Here is a 22,607-nt window from a genome sequence, read left to right on the forward strand (position 1 = left end):
AAATGGGACACGCAAGTGGGGCTTTTAAGAAAGAGTGATTATTAATGCTTATCTGTTTATATTGGCAGCCAACTTCACCAGGCTGTCAGTTTGATCAAGTGGCTCCATCTTGCCCACCCCACCTCTTCACGCTACCTCCCCTCATTGATAACTTCTGGGTCTGCCAGTGTCTCAAGGGAACTGCCTGCCTCCGCTAGCAGATGGGTGCGTCCACGTCGGCAGGCTGGGAGCTCCCACTCTCCCGCCGGTAGATGCTTCCATACTGATGGGCACTTCTACTTTGGTGGGATTGGGAACCTCTGTATCCTCAACGATGGCTATTTCTACAGTAGTTAGAATGAGGACTTCTATGCTTATTTGCATGAATGTTTTGTATTTGCAGCTCTAGGATACTTTGTACCCCAAAAGGACTTTTTGTACTCCAAAAAGGAAGCATTGCTCCAAGTCTGGGATGGGCTCATTCCTGCTGGAATACTGAAGAAATCCACATTGGAGGATATAATAAACAGTGGTTTGTACTGCAGAGAGGAGCATGTTTCCCCTTTGCCTTGGCTGAGGGCCCCTCTGCACATGCAGGGAGGATGCATCTTCACTGGAAGAATGGGAAGGCTGCCTGGAAGAAGAGACATCTAAATTGGGTCCGGGTGGGAGTTAGCAAGAGGGCACTTCTATATCGACAGGAATGGAGCTCACAGCTGTGGGTGCTTCTATGTACATCAAAAGTATCTGCAGTGATTGGGCTGGGAGTGTCCCCATGGACGGGAATGGGTATGATTATCTTGAAAGAAAGAACCGGTGAGTCTATACTGGCAGGGAAGGGTGCCTCACACAGGTAGAGATGGGGCACGTCGACACTCACGTGAATAGGAATCCCTACATTTGCTAGAATGAGCGCTTGTATAGATGGGCATGTCTACATTAGCAAGGATGGGCCCTTCTATGCCGACAGGGCTAAATCCCAGAAAAGAACGGAGATTTTGTACTGAAAGAGATGGTTGTTTCTTCATCGGTGAGCATGAGCGCTTCCACACTGCTCTCTGACATTTCCTGACCCCTGACCAGTACAACCAGAGCGATTCCACTGACTTCTCCAAAGTCCCAGACCATTCCCTCAACTTAAGGCAACTCAGCTCACAGTCCAGGGCCACTTTGTCCAGAGGTAGAGGAAGTGGCCACACTGTGGGTGGCACAGGACGGGGCGAGATAATGGAGAGAGGAAGCAGGACCACTGGTCACCTACCTGCCCAGGAGTGGGTTAGGAAGGGAAGAGCCCAGAGTGGATTCCAAGCAACTTTCTGGTACTCAGAACTGATGAGGCCGGGAGGGTGGCAGCCAGGACCCCCCACCAACACCAATCAGCCCCAAGCCCCTTCCCCAATCCCCTCACAGCTCAAGCTTCTGGCAGGGGCTGCTGTGAGATTCCCCATGCAACCCTGACACGGGGCTGTAGCTAAAACATTGGTCTGGCAGTTTTCCCTCTTTAAGTTGAAGTGTGATGTTGGCAGGCAGTGAGCTGTGGTGGCAGACTGCCAGAGGGAGCATGTGTTGGAAATCCTTGTTCCACGTTGCAGCAATCTGGGGCTCCCCCACCCACAAACTGCTCCAGAGCCAGCCAGCCATGGGGGCTAGAGCCTTTCCCTGATGGGGAGCAGCCACTGAGGATAGGGAGGGTGAGACACAGGATTAGAGAAACCAGGAAGAGAGGAAGACGTGAATAGAAATGGAGCCACAGAGAGACACAGAAACAGAACCACAGCCAGACAGACATAGAGAGACACATGGAGACCCAAGGTCAGAGAGATCCAAGGAGGACAGAACTGAAACAAAATAAGACGCTTGGGAGATTGGATAAAAATGATAGACTGGGTCCAGTCCACTCTCCTCAAATCTCCAGTTACAACAGAAAAAATATATGTATTGATGTAAGTGTATATACTATCGTTAACAGTTGTAGAAAACAAGAAAGCCCTCCGTGGATCAGAAACTCTGTGCAATTCCTGAAAGATGGAAAGTAGACAGGCCTGGATTGACAGAAGAGCCCATAGCCCCAAACGCACAAGGATAGCATTACTGTGCAAAGTGGGGCTGGTTCCAGGAATGCTCCAAGCTCAAAGTCAACAGGACCACAGGCTATCCAGAGCAACAGGGGAGCCAGTGCAATAATCAAACTGAGCAACTGAGAGCTGCATTTGGAGCAGACAGGCTGGCCTATTCCTGCCCAACTGCCCCCCCCCACCCGCCCCCCGTCATTGCTCGTGCTGAGCAGCTGACAGCAGGGGAGTTTACCCATAAGCCAAAGCAGCGAATGGACATATTTAGCTCTGAGAGTCAGGGACATGCCCTGGGGAATCTAGTGACACACTGGGAAGTGGGAAGAAGACCAACTTCCATCACATACCACTGACAACACTCAGCCACAGTGATCACCAGAGACAAGCTCTTGTGCAAAACCATCCTTCAGAGAGAGCAAATAGAGCAAATCACCACAGAAAACCAAGAAGGCCCAAGCATTTGAGGAAAATCAACACTGCGAAAGAGAGGACTCAAATTTAACAAACGGAAGACCTAAGACTCAAGGGAATAGACTTAAGAGGGCAAACACACAAAAAAGAAGACTTTAAAGTAGTATAATTACCATCCCTGGGGAGATTGGAGAAGATATCATATCCATAAATTGAGAACAGGCTGTTACTAAAATGAAGCACTGAGATCTTGGAATTTTAAAATAATTGTTCAAATTTAAAACTCAGTAGGTTGGCTGAATAGTACAAAATACAGCTAAAGGGAAAACTGGAATAAATTCAAAGACATGCAGCCCCTATACCACTTCTAGGTATATGCTTAGAAAAACTTTTACATGTATGTAAGGAAATATGTGAGTGTTTACTGTCGAATTGTTTGTATTAGCAAAAAATTGGAAACAATCCATAATCTAACAGAGAATGGATAAGTAAATTGTGGCTTGTTCACACTACAGAATCCTATGCAACAGGTTAAATAAATTACCTGGAGCTACATGACTCCACAGGGATCAGTTTCTTTCTTTTTTTTAATGTTTTATTTATTTTTGAGAGAGGGAGAGGCAGAGAGAGGGGGCCAGGGACAGAGGATCTGAAGCAGGCTCTGTGCTGACAGCAGTGAGCCTGATGTGGGGCTCGAACTCAGGAACTGCAAGATCATGACCTGAGCCAAAGTCAGATGCTCAACCTACTAAGCCACGCAGGTGTCCCAGAGATCAATTTCAAAAATATAATGCAAAGTGAATAAAAGGTAATTTCAGAATGATAGATTGGTACACTATCATATAAAGTTAAAATATGAAAACAATAGTATATGCTTTTTCTATGAATTCAGTATAACATTGATGGTCATATTTCAAGAAAATGTACATTAAAATTGGAACATGTGTATCTAAAATATATAAAGAACTGTTACAATGTGATAGTAAGACAAACAATCCAGTAACAATGGACAAAAGATTTGAATTCCACAAAGGAAGATAAATAAATGGCAATAATCACATTAAAAATCCCTAGCTTCATTAGTCATTACAGAAATACGAATTAAAATAATAATGAAGCACCACACACACTATAGTTAAAAAGACTGGCAATCCCAAGTGTTGGCAAGAATATGGAGGAACTGAAACTCTCGTAGGTTGCTGGTGGGAATGATGCAAAATGGCACAGCCACTTTGGAAAACAGTATGTTAGCATCTTATAAAGTTAAACATGCACTTACCCCATAATGTAGCAATTCTACTTTCGTGTATTTACCTACAGAAATTAAAACATATGTTACACAAAGATCTGAACACAAATGTTCATACTTGCATTATTCAGAATAGTCCCAAACTGGAAGTAATTAGAATGTTCATCAACTGGTGAATGGATAAATGAATTGTTGTACAGACATACTACTCAGCAATAAAAAGTAATTAAACATGAATAATGCATGCAAAAATGTGGCTGAATCTCAGAAATATTATGTTAAGTGAAATAAACTGAACATAAAAGAGTATGCACTATCTGATCCCATATATGAAATTCTGAAAAAGGAAAAGCTATAGTGACAGAAAGTGGTTGTTGTCTAGGGCCAGGGTAGAAACAGGCAATCAACTGCCAAGGGGCACAAGAAAACTTTTTTGGGTGATGGAATTGTTTTATATCTTGACTGTGATGGTGGTTACACAATTTCATACAAATACCAAAATTCATCAAATGGCACACTTAAAAATAAGTGAATTGTATAGTATATAAATATACCTTAATATAAAGGTAATTTAAAAATCATAAAGACAAAATTCAACATAGTTGTTACCTATGGGGAGAAAAGAAGAAGAAAGGAATTGGGAAGAGAACACAAAAGAACTTCAACTTTATTGATAATATTTTATTTCTTAGAAATAGAAATGTAAAGCAAATATGGCAAAATGTTAAGATCTGACAAATCTGGTGTGTACTAATGTGTACTAGTTTGTTATATTGTTTATTCTTTATACTTTTCTATATTATTGAAATATTTCAAAATTGTTTTTGAAATAATGAATTAGTGACTTAAAAATAAGCTGAGGAATTCACTAAGACAGTGGTGTAGAATGGCCAAGAAATATGGAGAATGAAAAAAATAGTTAAATGACATAGAAACTAGATACTGAAGTGTCAACATTTTTCTAGTACTTAGTAGGAGTTTCATAAGCAGAAGGTGGGGTTGGGGAAGATAATCAATCAATAGGAGATCATTTCCCAAAGCTGAAGACAGGCAAGAGACTTGAAGTTGAGAGGATCAATCAAATGCTAAGCAAGATAAAGGGAGGGAGAAAGACTCATTCCTGACACACAGTTGGTAAAATTTCAGAAGGAAAAGTCTTAAAAGACAGAGGAGGGACGGAGGGCACTGCTTATTCTCAGAGGAATAAGATTCAGACTGGCAAATGATTTCTATTTGGCAACACTGGAAAACAATGGAAAAAGAGTTTCAAATTTCTGGAGAAAATTGTTTTGATCCTAAGATTCTGTGCATAACTCAACTGGCCTTCAAGAGCGAGGGAGGATCAAAGATATTTTGGACAGAGTGTCTCTGAACAAATATATTATTCACAGACTCTCTAAAAGAATTACTCAAGGATGTACTGCCATAAAAGAAAAATAAAATGAATACAAGACCAAAAAAGACATGGGGTATGGGAAACAGTGATTAAAAAAAAAAAAAGCAGTATAAGCTAACTAACTTGGATGCAAATTAAATAAAAATATTTTAAAAAGCGGTAAAACTTTGTAGTTAAGTCTAAATTTTGATGCTTAATATAACAGCAGTAGCAGCATCAACAGAATAACAGCAATAACAACCCAGAAACTTGCACTCCAGGTGATCTCAATGTAAGATGTATTCAGGAGTGGGGATGGGGATTGAAAGTGTTTTTAACTTGTTCAAGGAGAGGATATAGATCTAGACATATATAGAAAAGTGCAAGTTTAAATACGTGTTAAAAGAAGGAGATTTCTCTTTCTGAGTAGGGCATAGTGGCTAAGGCAAGTCAGCCTCTCACTACATTAGCTAGGAAAAAAAAAGATAGATTACAAAATCATACTATTAAAAACATCACAAAGCTGTGGGAATGAAGACTAGATGAGCTAAAACCCAGAGCAGGAGGAGCCCTTTCTAGAGGAGTTGGTGATCAGCCTTGGGAATATTTCCCAGAATTGGGATGCTTGTCTGAGGATCCTGTTTGGCTCAGGCTGAGAGGCTTTACTGAAGCAAAGAAAAAACAGCAAAGCTTTTGGTGGTCTTGTAGCACCAGTGTGGTAGGTGGAAACTGTCGAAGCCCACAATGCACTGTCCCCACAGAACATTTCTTGAGGTCTGGGCTGTGTGGGAGGCTGACTGGCTAGACCAGAATCTTCTTAAGAATTATGTGAAATCTGTGGTTTCACAGTACTTGGTCCCAATAGAGAGAGGAGACTGCCTCAAACACTAGTGTTCTCTCTATCAAGAGGCCAAACCTCCAGAGAGAAGAATAGGATCTCTCAGTCATGTAGGGATGAGGAGACAGACCTTCCAGTCTCTCAATCAGAAGCTCAGGAGGCGATACCCTAAAAACAGAAATAAATCAGAGATAGGCTGAGACTTTCTAAACTGAGGGGGCGCCTGGGTGGCTCAGGCAGTTGAGCGTCCGACTTTGGCTCGGGTCATGATCTCACAGTCCGTGAGTTTGAGCCCCGCATCCAGCTCTGTGCTGACAGCTCGGAGCCTGGAGCCTGCTTCAGATTCTGTGTCTCCCTCTCTCTCTGACCCTCCCCCATTCATGCTCTGTCTTTCTCTGTCTCAAAAATAAATAAAACATTAAAAAAAAATTTTAAAGTCAACTCAGCCCTCATCCAACTCAATTCCTCATTGTATTGAACTGATCAGCTTCCATCTTGTCTAACAGGGGGATGGGTAAGCCTTCATCTGGAGCATCTATGATTGTTTTGTACACAGTGTGTGGCATAACATTTTTAAAACAATTGTTAAACATGTATAAGGGCAGGGAAATGTGACCAATAATCAATGGAAAAGATAAACAATAGAAAAAACTCGTAGATGAATGAAATATTGGAATTATCAGACAAAGACTTAATAACTATGATTAATATGTTAAATTAAATCATTGAAAAAATGGGAAATATGAATGAGAAGATGGAGAACTTCACGATATTTGAAATTAATAAAAATAATCAAATGAGCATTCTAAAATAAAAATATGAAAACTGAAATTAAAAACTCATTAAGAGATGCATGTGGCTCAGTCAGTTAAGTGTCTGACTTAGGCTCAGGTCATGATCTCACAGTTCGTGGTTTGAGCCCCATATCAGGCTCTGTGCTGATAGCTCAGAGCCTGGAACCTGCTTTGGATTCTGTGTCTTCCTCTCTCTCTCTATTCCTCCCCCACTCATGCTCTGTCTCTCTCTGTCTCTCAAAAATAAATACACATTAAAAAATATTTTTTTAAATAAAAACTCATTAAATGGGCTTAACAGCAGTTTAGACACAGGTAATGAGGTAATTAGTGAAGTGGAGAATAGGTCAGAAGAAAATATTCAGATAGGTTAGAGGTATGGAGAGAGGCAAAGAATGCAATACACAGAAAAGAGACAAAGACATATGAGATACAATGAAAACAGGGAGTCTATCTCCCTTTTCTCTATTTTTTTAAAAATATTTTCTTAAAGTCTTTATTTTTGAGACAGAGAGAGACAGAGCATGAGCAGGGGAGGGGCAGAGAGAGAGGGAGATACAGAATCTGAAGCAAGCTCCAGGCTCTGAGCTGTCAGCACAGAGCCTGACGCGGGGCTTGAACTCACAGACTGTGAGATCCTGACCTGAGCTGAAGTCGGATGCTTAACCGACTGATCCACCCAGGCGCCCCTCCCTTTTCTCTATTATAACTGTAGTTCAAGAAGGAGAGAAAAGAGGAAATGAGGGAGAAAAGATATCCAGAGAGATAATGCCTAAGAACTTTTCAAGACTGGAAAGTTAGTAGCCCCCAAATACAGGAAGTTCAGCAAACTACAAGGAGATTAAAACAGGTAAACCACATGTAAGGGCATTGATATCATCTCAAAAACAGAAAGAGACACAGAAGGGGAAGACACACATTACTACATTTCCATCAAAGAATTACAGTAAGACAGCTGACTTCTCAATGGAAACCACAGAAGCCAGAAGGCAATGGAATGAAAATTTTAAAGTATAGAAGAAAAAAGAACCTGTCAACATAGAATGCTATCACAACAAAAATAGCCTTCAAAACTGACATTTAAAATAAATAAAAGTAAAAAAATTCATTGCCAGACCATTTGTACTACAAGAACTACTGAAGAAAACTTTTCAGACTGAAGAAAGCCTTCTCAGACTAGGAAAGTAAGCTCAGATGTGTGTATGAAACTACAGGAAAGAATGAAGAATGAAGAAAATAGATAAACATAAGGCTAAAAACTCTTTATAACAACGATGAGGCAAATGTGTTTTGACCTTAGAAACTATGTAAAGGTAAAATCTATGACAACAGTACCAAAAAGATCAGGAAGAGGTAAATAGAGTTAAACTGCTATAATTTTCTTACATCCTTCAGAAAATGATAAAAGGATATAAGAAAACTACAGCAGTTTGACTCTATTTACCACTTCCTGATCTTTTTGGTATTATTGTCATATATTTTACCTTTCCATAGGACTAACTTAAGACCTGAAGCTATGGAACAATATCAAATGGTCTAATATACATGTAACTGAAATTCCAGAAGTAAAAGAGAGAGGAAAACCAGGTCAGAAGAAATATTTGAAATGATAACAACTGAGAATTTCCCAAAATTAATAAAAGACAACAAACCAAGATCCAAGAAGCTCAGAACACAACAAGGAGGATAACATTTTTTAAAAGAGAGTTACATCATATTCACACTGCTGAAAATTAAAGATGAACTGAAAAACCTTAAATCTTAAAGGCAGCCAGAGAAAAAAGTCACATTACATACAAAGGAACAAAGATGGGGATCTAGCAGACTTCCCCCAGAAGCCACATAAGCCAGTAGCGCTTAGAATATCATCATTAATGTTTTAAAGAAAAATAACTAGCAACCTGGAATTATCTACCTAGTGAAAATATCTTTCAAATATTCCAGATAAATTAAAACTATCCTTCTTTGAAGACAATAAAAGTAGAGAATCCAAGAGGAACATAATGAAAAACTATTATAAACTGATAAGAGAATTCAGTAAAGAGGCAGATATAAAAACAACACACAAAAACCCATAGCTTTCTGAGCCATTGGTACTAACCAATTACAACACTTCCCAGGGAAAACCCCACTCACAATAGTATCAAAAGGTAATAAGTGTCTAGGAGTATAAAGTGCCTGGGTGGCTCAGTTCGTTGAGCATCTAACTCTTGGTTTTGGCTCAGGTCATGATGCCAGGGTCATGGAATCGAGCTTTGTGTCAGGCTCCACACTCAGCATGGAATCTGCTTAAGATTCTCTCTCTCTCTCCCTCTCTCTCTCTCCCTACCCCCCCCCCCGCCACTCTCCCTCTGCTCACACACACACACACACACACACACACACACACTCTCTCTCTCTCTCAAATAAAATTTTAAAAAATTCCCAGGAGTAAACTTAACAGGGAATTTGTTCACATCTATGAAGAAATGTACACAACTTTATTGATGTAAATAAAAGAAGACTTAAAGAAAGACACACAGCATTCCTAAAGGGGAAGGCTTTATGTCACCAAAAAAAAACAAAAACAAAAACAAAAAACAACTCCATTTCCCTAAGTTAGTTTATAAATTCAATGCAATCCCAATTAAAATTCTACTGGAATTTTTCCAACTGATTCTAAGGTTTATTGAAGGAGGAAACATGTACAAGGATAGTAAAGAAACTTTGTAAACTTTATAAAGAGAACAACAATGGAATCTTTATAAACTATACAAATATAAAGTTATAGTTATTAAAACATTATGGTATTGATGAGGGAAGATATGAATGAACCAACAAAACACATGGGATTTAAAAAATAATCATAAAAGTTTTAGAAGAAAAAGTAAAAGAATATTTTCAAAATCTCATGGCAGGAAAACCCTCATTAAAAACCAAACCAAAACCAAAACCAAAAGTAAACCTAAAAGAAAAAGATAGATATGGCAAAACATATATAAAATTCTATATGTACCCTAAGGGCTCATCTAGAATACGCAAATAGCAAACGTCTCATGGCTTACTGATTTTCCACTTGTGGCAGACATCATTAATCAATCTCAGAACAATTTCCTGCTGAACCTTTACAAGTTTTCACAGTTCTGTCCAAAAGAGTACATTGGGCAGCTATTACCAGTTCCTTATACTTGGCATAAAAAGTGAAGCCATCTGACACCCCAGGGTTATATAATTCTTCCCTATGGATGTGACTTATAGGGGTATTCATGAACTTCTCACGATAAAAGGCTTTTGTCCCCAGATCATCCAGGAGTACAGCTCCCTCAGAGCTCTCCTTGGTGCTGAAAAGTAGTCTCCATTTGCCTGTAGGTCCCTGGATCTTGCCACTTCCTACCCTGCCATCACTGTTCACATGGTCCAAATTTCCTATAGCTGCCAGAGATGTACCTTGTAAATAAACAGGACCCAGACTATATTAAAGGATGAGTAAAGAACAGTTTTGAAATAACTAATTCTGAAAGGGAAGTGTTAGAATTTGTTATAAGGTATGATCTAACAAAACCAGAACCCAGGTAATTGTGGCAGTCAGAATCAGAGAAACTTCGGTGAACATTAGAGCATCCTGCAAACTATGAGTGACGGTGTGCATGTGGGGGAGTGAGAATCTAATGTTTTCAACCTGAAGCACACCTGAGAGAGAGTGAAGATGAAGCAGATCTCAGACACAGGAAATCAGAACCAAATTCAGGCACTGGGAAAGGTGAGTGACAAAGAATTATATGGACATTGATGAAATTCAATTGAAACGATCCTTATTGGCTAATGGATACTTATTTCTTCATGATTACTTCTTTATCATGTGGCTCAAAGACCCAACCCTCTAATCACATGGCTTGACTTTCTGGAATGCTCAGTTTCCATCCTAAGTCTTCTCATTAGCATAAACTTTCTTGGGGTCTATAAGTCACCTCATTAGCGTAAGCCATCAGGTGATTTCTGAGGGGCCCATCATGAATAACAAAGATACTCCTATTACCCAGAAAATTCCAAGGATTAGGTGGTACCTCCCAGGAACGAGGGACAAAGTCCAGCCAAATTCTTTATTACACTCTGCCTGTACTTTTGTAATTATCCTTATATTTAGCTCCCTTTAATTTACCTGATTTGAGGGTGCCATCTCTTTCCTACTGGGACCTTGACTAGTACAATAAATGAAACTAAAGTTAAACACATCCCTTCTAGCACTTCCATTGGCAAGAATTTAGTGACATGGCCATACCTAGCTGCAAAGCAGCCTGGGAAATATAGTCTACAGCTGTGAGTCCATGTGCCCACCTGTAACTCTGCTACAATGGCAGAAAAAAAGGATGTGTTTGAAGGAATAAATAGCAGTCTGTCACATTGCCTAAGCATTTTAAACATCTCAAAATCTTTGCCTGTTTGATAAGCAAAAAATGGTATTTTGTCATTTTATTTTATTTTATTTTATTTTTTATTTTAGAGGGAGAGTGGTAGTGGGGAAGAGGGGCAGAGGGAGGGAGAGAGGGAAGGAGGGAGGGAGAGAGAGAGACAGAGAGAGAGAGAGAGAGAGAGAGAGAGAACGTTAAGGCAGACTCCAAGCTCAGTGTGAAGCCCAACACAGGGCTTGATTCCATGACCATGGGATCATGACCTGAGTCCAAATCAAGAGTTGGATGCTGAACTGACTGAGCAACACAGGTGCCCCATATTTTGTCATTTTAATTTTCATTTTTTGTTCACTAGAAAGGAAAAACATGTTTTCATTTCCTATTGACCATTTGTCTTTATTGTACAATGATTTAGTTTTCAGGTCTTTGGTCCATTTTCCATTGACTTTTTAGAGAGTTTTATTGATCAAATGAGCTCTTTAAAGTTTAAAGATAACTCTTTTTCTTGTCAAAGGAACTTAAAAAAATGTTAGTTCAAAACCGAAATGAAGAAAGTAATAGACAAATCACAAAAAAGACAAAGTTCACTAAGCCTCACATAAGGTAACTTCTTCCTGGTGACTTATTCCTCATGGATTCATACACACTTTGTCTTCGTCTCTCTCTCTGCTAGTTCAGGTCTCCACGTGGCCATTCTAAGTGCCATCACCTTGGAGCAAGCAAATTAAAAATATTGCTATGGGGGCGCCTGGGTGGCTCAGTCGGTTAAGCATCGGACTTCAGCTCAGGTCACGATCTCGCGGTCCGTGCGTTCGAGCCCCGCGTCGGGCTCTGGGCTGATGGCTTAGAGCCTGGAGCCTGCTTCCGATTCTGTGTCTCCCTCTCTCTCTGCCCCTCCCCCGTTCATGCTCTGTCTCTCTCTGTCTCAAAAATAAATAAACGTTAAAAAAATTAAAAATAAAAATAAAAATAAAAATAAAAATAAAAATATTGCTACGTTCCCTTCTTTCCAGAAGGTACAAATCTCCTCCTGTTCAGATTGCACCTAACTTGCAGCCTATTTCTCAAGAGCAGGAGACTGTCTTTACTGTAGAGGTCCAGTGAGTGTTAGCTCTTTCGGGGGTTTTCAAGCTGACCACTTCTGGAGAATTCTGGTTAGCCCAGTCACCAGGCTGGGACTTCACAAAATGATTCTAATGTCTTAATTTGTATTCCTCCCTAAAGTAGAGCCAGAGTCAAGGACTTGGGAACCAAGAGTTTCATGCTGAGGTAATATCACAAAACTGGAGTAACGGAGAAGGGGAGTGGGAAAGGGGTAGGAAACGCCAGGGAGGGGTTGCATTAGACTGGACAAGTGACAGAGTCTTCTGGGAAATCTCTAAGGAAATATGTAGAATACACACTTGCAAATGGTCTCTCTGAAAGACAGTAGAGACATTTGTCCACTGGCTTCCCTCCCCCTATTGGCAGAAGCTGACCACAGGACTGTTAACTCCCCTAGACTTCCCAGCTGCCTTGGAAAATCCCTAAGTGGCCACCATAGCTGCAATTGAACTTAGAGTTGGGTCAAGCGGATATGGTGTGGGCCACAAATAGCATGGCTCTGTTGCATTTTTTTTCAATATGTAAATACTTCAACCACATACTAAGAAAAATACACTTGTTATATTTTGGGTGGGCCCATTCCCAAAGTGGCTAGGACCTCAGCAATATGGCGGTGGAAGGGCTAGAAGCTGGATCACATGGAGAGGGTCTCCAGGTGGCACCCAGTGAATCAAACTCAGACAGGGAGTGGGATGCAGAGTGCGAAGACATGTAGCTCCAGGCAGTAGTTTGACAGGCTGAGGCTGCTGATACAGCCCTCAAGGGCTGGACGGCCTGGACCAAAGGTGAGACCGGTGTCCCAACCACGCCCTATCAGAACAAGGTATCCACAAGCAGGCAAGGGAGTGTGTGCAAGTATGTTCCTCGTAGCGTGGCTAATTATAGCAATTCAAAAAGATATGCTGGGCAAGCAGAAGGCACTGGTTACAAATTACTATGCAACCATTAAAAATAAAGCCAATTTGCATGAATTGCAGAAGACAAGGGACAAATTGAATTTCACTGTACAAAACCCAGACTGTGGGAAACTCTATAGGCCAAACAGCCAGCGTTTCTTAACAGTCAGATTTCTTAACAGTCAGATTCTTAACAGTCAGAGAAGGACAGGGAGGAGGCAAACCTGTAGGTGAAAAGAACTTCAATGACATATCAATTTTTTTTTAAATGGCCAACTTAACTACGGTGTCTAAGTATTTCCACTTGGGTGACAAAACCACAGAGAAATGCAAAGGACTGATTGACATAAAATAAGGACAGTGGTTATTTTGGGGTGTAAGGAACAGTTGTGGCCCAGCAGGGCACAGGGAGGCATTAGGGAGGCTGGCCAAGTCCTCTGTCTTGAACCAGGTGGTGGTCACAATGGTGTTGATCATAATTCATTAAGCTATACATTCATCTTACTGTGGCTTCTGTCTCTATGTTTTATTTTTATAATAAAAAGGTGGGCTTTTTCTGACCTGTGTTTCCTTTTACCTTTCTGTATTATCTGACTCTTACACAGTGAATCTTTTTGTTTGCATTGAATCATTTAAATAACTATTACTTTTATTTCTTTAAAGCCAATTTTATTTTAGGGGGAAAAAAGAATAAAGCACAGACAGTCACCATGCCAAGCCCGTGCCACCTGTCCCCAAGTCCCAACCAGCCCTGTCCTCCTGCCCTCATCTCAGCTGTGTGGTTCTGGCAGGCACATCCTCACTCCCCGGCACTTCATAGTGGCCCATGTTCATGGAACACTCAGGGCCTCACCCTCTGGCACTGGCTTCTTCACTCTTCATGTCTCCAGTGACAGGACCTCCAAGGTGTCAAGAGGATGGCACACCTAGAGCATGGAAGCTGTGTACCCCCTCCACCTCACACCAGCAAACACAAGTAAAGTATTTTTCCGTCAGGGGTTATAGGTGCACTCCATACGGATTTCTTCCGGGAGTCCAGTAGGGACCTGGAAGAATCTCTGAGACTGGAGTGAGAACCTGGGATCCCGTGGAGGCAATAGCCTCTGGTGAGACCTGGCCAGGTCCCTAGACTCTGTCAGGGACATGAAGCTCTCCCTGGAGGCTCAGCTCGGAGTGGGACTTTATCTGGTGAGAGTCAAAGGTGGGAGGAAGCCCATGGGTCTCCTCCCAGGCTGCAGGACAGGTGGGGACTGGAGGCTGGGGATAGGGGGGGCTCACAGGAGCCACAGACTCATCATCCTCCCCAAACCTGCTCAGCCTGCAGGTCCCCCAAATAAGTGGGCAGAACTGCCACCCTCCCAGGCCCCACCCCCACCAGGACAGAGTGAGGATATATCTTTGACTCTTCCTTTCCCATCTTTTCCCTCTCCATGGTCTCACCCATTCCACCCCCCTACATCTCTCAAGTTCCCCATTTCTCTCCACCCCTGAGCTACTTTCCACATCCAGGCCTCTTTGCTACGTTGAGGGTTAACTGCTGTGACTCCATGATGGAAGGCATGTGTTCCCCCAGGACACTATGACATAGTGACAGTGCCCTGCCTGCAGGCACCTTGCCAAGCACTTTGTTCTCACAACCCCATGAGGTGATGCTATTATTAACCCCACTTTACATATGAGGACACTGAGGCCCAGACCTGTTATGTCAGTTGCCACATTATGTCAGATGTCACATGCTGCGGTAAGGATGGGATTCAAATCCAGGCAGCCTGGATCCAGGCTTGGAGACCGAGAGTGAGGGCTCTGGTATCTGTTAGGTCTGGACTGGAATCTCCCAGTTTCTTGCCTAGAATCTTCCAGGTCAGTTGGGTTCTTGCCAAGCTCCCCGGAGCTTGCAAGCTGTGTAGCCTTAGGAAATTCACTTCATCTCTTGAGGCCCAGTTTTTCCATCTGTAAAATGGAGACGCTGATCTTAACTCGGGTTGTGGAGAAGGTAGGAGGAAGCCATGCACGTAAGGCTCAATGGACGGTACCTACTATCTCATTGCTGATGGTGTGTCCTGCTTCCCACCTCCCCTGCTGAGTCCCACCCACCACCCAGCAGGCAGAGTAGTCTTTCTAAAAAAAAAAAAAAATCAATTCTTAAAAAAATAAAAGCCATCTTGATCCCATTATTCCCTGGTTAAAACATTCTACATTTCCCCAAGTCTCCTCCTTGCTGCAAGACAAATCCTCTCTCTTTCCCCCAGAATTCAAGGCCTCCCTGATAATGCCTCTGATGTTCTGTCCCTGGCAAATCTCCTCCTCTGCCCCTCCTGCCCTGGGTTCTCCCTCTCACATCCCACACTCCATTCCCTGGCCTTTTTCTTTACCTACCAGGCTCCTCACACACCCTCTCCTCTGCACATGCAGTTCCTGCCTCCTAGGACACAATTCCCCACCATGTCCACTTGGCACTCTCCAGCTCAGACCTTAAGACTCAAGTTCAATTTCACCACCTCTGTGGCTCCCCTTCTCTGCCAAGGTGAATTAGCCAACACTCTCCCCTCCACCCTTGCCTTGCAACGCCTTTATCCTTTATCCTTACTCTTACAATGCAAGGTGGAGTTATGGCATCTGTCTCCTTTACTAGAATATACGCTCTTCGAGGCAGAGACCATATGCAGACGAGCCACACCCAACTTGAGGTTGGGAATGCCAAGTGGCCCTTCTCCTGGGCCCCGAGATCCTCTTTAGCCTTTCCATCTGCCTCCCTGGAGGACAGAGAAGCACCTGCTGTGGGAGGAAGCCCTGGCACCCAGGGTCAGGAGTGCCCCTTGTTGGAAGATGCCTTTTGGAGGGCTCTGCCCAGCTCACAAGGCCTTCTCCTCCAGACTGCTCTCCCGTCCAGTGGTGGACCAGCTCCCTTGGACACATCTGATCAGACTGTAGGCGGTGGCCCCGAATGTCCAGTCTCAGAACAGAATCAGATGCAAAGACATAAACCACAGCCATCAAATAGGTAATTAAAAAGAATTCCAGCCTTCACCTGAATGTCAAGAACAATGAAGGAATCCAGACTAGAACTCACAGCAGCACTTGCTGCCTGTCCTTCCCTCTTCCCTGCCCCCACTAGCACCTGCTCCACTGTCTTTCACACACCAAATCCCCAAGATCCCCCTTAGGTTTCTGTTTTTCTCTCCTTCCTTCTTCCCAGTTCTTTATCACGTAGATTGTCTTAACCTCTCACCTGTCTCCTTCCTTCTTTCTGCTCCTATCCCCTATGCCCATTCTTCCGATTCTTCAGAACCGGGGAACCAGGTTGGCAAATGATGGTTGGAGAACAGGGCAGGGGTAGGGAATGTACCTGACCTTGGCACATTGATAAATATCATCCCCCCCACGTACACAGGGAACCGGGCACTTTCTGTTAGTCTTTTATTCCTGACACTGGTCTTGTGCACAATTTGCATATCATTACCATATTTATCCTCAGGTCTTGCAGCAATCCTGTGACACCTGTCTTTTCCCATGACGTCTGCCTTTTATAGTTTACAAAGCCCTTTTGTATTCCCTGTCTCACTAGAACTTCATGATAACCCTGGGAAGGTGGAGACTAATATAGTCCCCATTGTACAGATGGAAAAACTGAAAGAAACGAAATCACCTGCTTAAGGTGCCACAGGCAGGATTTGAACCCAGATCTTCCTGAGTCCAGGGTATGGCTCTTTTGTTCGTTTGTTTGTTTTTAATGTTTATTTATTTTTGAGAGAGAGAGAGAGAGGAGGAGGAGGGGCAGAGAGAGACACAGAATCTGAAGAAGTCAGGGTACAGCTCTTAAACACTACTCTCTCTCTCTCTCTCTCTTTTTTTTAGAGAGAGACAGAGACAGAGAGGCAGGGGGAGAGGGAAGAGAGAGAATCTTAAACAGGCTTCACATGACCGACCATAAGATCATGACCTGAGCTGAATCAAGAGTCAGATGCTTAACCAACTGAGCCACCCAGGAACCCCAGCTCTCCTGTCTTTTAAACTAAATCTTCTTTCAGCCAATGCTGAGACCACTGTATTCATATTAAGATACACACACATATACACGCAGAATCACATCCATCCACACAGAAACATATCTAGATTCACACACATCTATACACTCCAACATGCAGAATAACCTGTGGATGCCAAGTGGTGCACGCGTCCACAGGGGCGAGCACAACACCCGGGCACACGTGTCCACACACAGTATAGTCTTCAGCAACCCACGTGTGCACCCTCTACTAGAAAAGCTTCATTAATATGGACAAGAGTGAGGCTAACCCCACTGCTCCCCCTGTGGTCCTCCAAGGCCCTGAACTCCTCCCAGGCCCCCCAGTACTGGGGCCTGCCCCTGCCTGAGACCCTCCACCCCCTTTCCCCCCTGCACATTTCTTTCGTTGTGCCCTTTCCTGAACTCAGCTCTGCCACCAGGCTCTGCTGGGACCTTGTTATTTTTACAGCTGCAGGGAGCAAACTCTCAGAGAGAAGGGAAGGCTTTGCTAAGAGGGTGGGTACCTAATGTTCTGAGTCACTGTCAGCCCAGCCTAGAGGGGCAAAGTTTTCCCCTGTTCAGCTGGGATGGTGGCTGTGGTCAGCCTGCACCAGCTCTGAGGCCTGCCGGAGGGACCTTCCCTGGCAAGCTGGCTCAGTACCTCTGCCAAGTCTCCCCTCGGGGCTGGGGACAGTCTGGGTTGGCTCTGGGCTCTGCGCCCAGAAAGGTCTCTAGACCAGCAGCCAGGAGAAGGGGATTCTGCATCAGTGAGGATGTGAGCAGAGCCCTGGAATTCTCCCTGTTTCACTTCCCCTTGCAGGGTGGGGAGCTCCAGGGCTCTGTCCCTTTGTGTGGGTCAGAGAACCTATTGGGTGGTTCACAGCGTCAGGAGACAGGAGGGGAGGGCTGGTTCTGGGAATCTACATGAGGGAAGAAAAGTGTGGGGGAGAGAGGAAGGGAGAGGCTTGGGGACAAAAGGAGGGAAGAAGAGAGCATATTATGGGTAGGGTCTCCTGTTGGATGTAGAAGCCAGAGACGACCACCTCCTGAAGACACGTGCATGTTGCCATCTTGCTCCCACCTCCATGAATCTGCCAAGAGAGCAGAAGGACTCTGGATTCTTACCGCTAACTTCCATCCACTCACTGCGATCACTTTAGCTAAAGCGGCATCTTCCCTCCCTGACATCTGGCTGTAAAGACCCAGTGTGACATCAGATGTTCTCCTTCCAAGCCTCCCCTCTTGCTGCCCTGCCTCTCAGACCCACATCCAGCCTCCTAGGCCCCAGAGTCTCTGCCAAGAATTGTCTGTGAGACTGGACACCTCTGAGTCCCTGGCTGTGCAAGGAGTGGCCCCTGGGACAGCCTGGAGGCCCCATCCTGGCACAGGGTCTGGGAGAGGCCTCTGAGGGCTCCCCCAAAGATGCTCTGCATCTTTCTGCTGCAGAGCAAGGATGTTGTTGATTTTAGCGCAAAGAACTCATTATTTCGTTTTCCAGCCCAGAAAGCCCCACGCATGGAGTTAATTCCCCATCCTGACTTAGGGCTAGTGCCAGCCAGAATCGAGAGTTTTACTAAATACCCACTGGGCACCACTGTTTCCATCACAGGGTTAATTGGTCCCCACGAGCCTCAGCCAAGGAAGGCTGCTTGGGCTGGGAGTCCAGAGACCTGGCTGTCGAATCTACATTTGCCAACGCCTGTCTGCTCTATCAGACAAGGCCCTTCCCCTCTCTCGGCCTCAGTTTTCCTGTCTGCAAAATGAGCAGCTGAACCTGGACAATTCCCAGAGTCCCTTCCAGCCGGCTCAAACTTTCCATGACATTCTGTGATGCTGACATTTCTATAATAGCCAACCACACGGTCTAGGATGACGTTCTAAGTCATTCCGTGACATTACAGCCATCTACAGCCTTCTCAGATGACATGGAAGGTTGGTCCTTGACATCTGATGACATTTACAACCATCTACAGCATTCTATGACATGTCTTGACATTTACAACAATCTGTGACATTTACAAGAATTCACGATATCCTGTGACATTGACATTCCAGAGCATTTTACGACATTCCTTGACATTCAACAGCACTCTATGGCATTCTAGCCGTGATATTCTGTGGCATTCTGTGACATTCTAAATTTATACCTCTCTTCTGAGGGGCCCCCTGGTGTAGCCAGAGAAGCCTCATGCCCCCTCAAGAGCCTCCCCCAAATCTCCTACCCAAGGTACACGATCCCTCTGTGGCCAGAGGTCATTGAACTTGGGCCTCTTGCGCCATCTGGCCACAATCCTGATGTGGGCTTTGGGGTTGGAGGGGACAATCTCTCCAGTCATCTCCTCAGGAGGCTTTGCTCCCAAAGAGATTCCCCCTCTCACCCCGCCACCAGAATGTTCCAATTAATGACTCCTTCCTCCAGGATAAGGGAGTCCCCTTGTCATAGCATTAAACTTAAGCATACCAGATATTTGTAAAACTTTGACCTATGGGAATGGCAAGTTTATATAGTTCAACCTAATGCAACAGAAAGAATGTGGGTTCGGGAATCAGTCCTGGGACAAATACCCGTGCTACCATTGCTTATAGCTGTGAAACCCAGGCAACCTCACCAGGTCTCACTTTCCTTATCCATAAATACAAATAAGAACTTTTTATTTAAGGGATTGGTGTAGGGGTCGATGGAATAATGCAGGTATAGAGTAAGGCCAAAGATCCAGAACAGAATAAGAAGGCCTCAAAGATCATCTTCCTTCTCCTTTGTTCCCTTCCCCTAAAACAATAGGAAAACAATGCATGTGTGAGGTAGCACAAGTCAAAAAAGAAGACCTACGTTTTGGTCTTGGTCCAGCTACGTCCCCACAGTGTACCCTTGAGACAATGATTCTGTTCTGTGGACCTCAGCTTTCCCATCTGTAAAATGGGATGGGAAACACATCAATTCGAAGACCTTCTGGCTCTGATGTCCTGGGCTTCTTTGGTTGGGGAGGCGAGGGTGATAGAACACGGAATCCTGAAGTCTGGTGGGGCAAGCACTGGGGAGCAATGGGCCACCATAGTCTGTGAGGACAGGACACTGGCAAACGGGAGGAGGCAGACCTGAAGAAGCGCTTCCTTCTAACCACTGTGAGATGACAGGCTTGGTGGGAATGCTGCTCCTCCAGTGTTTTAGGAGAATGGCCCCAGTCTCCAGCTGAGGGGGTTGACAGGTACCCCACCTGGTGGGTGGTGCGGGTTCCATCCTTGCAGGCCCTGAGTGGTGGGAAGGATTCGGGACCGGCGCTGAAACCTTAAGAGACTGCGCCCCCTGGTGGCCAGACTCTGTCACTGCAGCACAGGACTCCAGGTCCAGGAGGCTGACTCACCCCCCTGACCGCTGGCTTGGTCTTAGCAGGGCAAATTTCTTTTTGAGGGGACACTGGGATCGGGGCTTGGAAAGACGTGACTCAAGTGGGGGCAAGCCTATAGGGTGGGAGTCTGGTAAAGACCCTTAGTCTTTTCAACAAAGTTTAGTGAGCACCTACTGTGTGCCAAGCAGTGTATTGAGCTCTCCTGCCTAGTGTTGAACAAGACAAGGCCCTTGCTTTGCTTGGAGCTCACACAGTCCAGGGCTCCTAGACTGGCTGAGGACCTACTATGGACCCAGTTATCTCTGGACTCTTCACAGTAGTCCTGGGAGGTGAGAATTATCGTCCCCATTTTACAGGCAAGGAAACTGAGGCCTGAGAGGCCCACATAGCTGTAGGGGGCAGAGCTGGGATTCATTCTTAGGTGTAGATGATTCCAAAGCTTCCCATCGCCTGAGGTTTGTGTGGCAGGAAGAGCCCATCCCGGGCAAGCCTCTCATCCCAGGTAGCCTCCTTTGGGAAACGGGGTCTGTGAGGTGCCAGTGGGTTCAGCAAGGGAGGGAGTGTCCTGACACTCACGCCCTGTGCCCAGTGGGACCTCCTTCCAGAGTGGGGGGTGCTCCAGGGAAGCAGGCGTCCGGGAGGCTGGGCGTTGTTCTCATTGTCTCGGCCTTCTCTTTGTCTGAGGAGCATCCGGGGCTCGCTCCTCCCCTGGCAGAGATGGGGGCCAGCTGCCTGGAGGGTCTGCTGCTGCTCATTAGAGCCCTCACAGATGCCTCTCTCACGGGACTCCCCACCCCAGGGTCTGAGGGAGAGTTTGACACGAAGCTAAAAATAGCTGCTGTTTTGTTCCTTTGTTGGGGGGGAGGGGCTGGCAGAGGGCTCTGGCTCCCCTTAATGACCTGCCCACAAAGAACAAAGCCTTTGCTCTGGATTCGCTCTGCTTCTGCAGTGCCCCCGCCTCCCCAGCTCCTGGAGATGGACGGCGAATGGTGGTCCGGCTGGCAGGGGCAGGGCCGGGGCCCAGGACGCTGAGTCAGACAACCTGGGCCCCAACAGCACCCAATGTGCGGTGACACCTGTGGGCAGGGCTCTGTGGGGGGAGGGGTCCGCCCATGCCATGTGACATAGCGTGTGATGTCATATCCCCGGCATCACTGATAGAGTAAGGGACAACAGATCACTGTTTGAGGCTCGTTGTAGGACTCTGTGGGATTGTGTGCAACTGAGCTGGAGACACCGTGTGGCTGTGTGCAGGTGACACCATGAGTGAGTGATGGCTGTTCATAGTGAGCTTCACTACGTGCAGGTGACACTGCGTGTGACTATTGGTGACATTGGGAGGTGGGGCTAGCTGCGCAGGTGACATAGCGAGTGGCCCTGTGACTGTGCAGGTGACAGTGACTAACCAAAGGTCAGGAAGCCACAGCAGCCCCTATAGTCTGTCACAAGCTTGACCCAGCTTCTAATTCCCTGTCTCTCTGGGCAGCTCATGGGGCCTCCTTCTTAGGGTTTCTCTTGCCCATGGCTCCTGTTCTGTTCTGCTCACTTCCTGTTGCCTTGCTCCCCTGGCATCTCTCTGCATCTGTGCTTGACTCTCGGGGGTCCCACAGATGTAGCCATCCATCACTCACTGTTGGGAGAAAAGCTGGACCAGAAGTAAGTATACCACACTCCTGCCGAGGCTTGTCCAGGGAAAGGAGGCAGCAGTGGGACTTGGGGACGGGCCGGGAGGCTCTCAGCTTCACCTGTAATGTTTGGGTTACTTCCCAAGGGGAAAATACGTACATATATTACTGCATATAAAAAGAATTGAAACAGATGTGACAAAAAAAAGTAATTTGTTGTTAATCTGGTTGGTGTGATTAAGAGTGATTATTACACTATTCTTTTGACCTCTCTGAATTTTTAATCTCTCAAAATAATTAAACAAAAGCAATACATGCATGTGATAGAGTTTATTATACATAAAAGTGAACATTGATGTCAGGCATTGTGCTGAGTGCTTTATGTGGATTATCTCATTGGATGTTTGCCACAATCCTAGAAAGGGGTGTTACTAGCATCCTCCATTTTATAGATGGGGAAACTGAGGCTCTAAGGCCCTGTGGCAGGTCTGCTGGCTTTGACATCAACTTCCACACTGCATGG

This window comes from Acinonyx jubatus, chromosome D4, assembly GCF_027475565.1.
Source record: "Acinonyx jubatus isolate Ajub_Pintada_27869175 chromosome D4, VMU_Ajub_asm_v1.0, whole genome shotgun sequence".
Taxonomy (NCBI): domain Eukaryota; kingdom Metazoa; phylum Chordata; class Mammalia; order Carnivora; family Felidae; genus Acinonyx; species Acinonyx jubatus.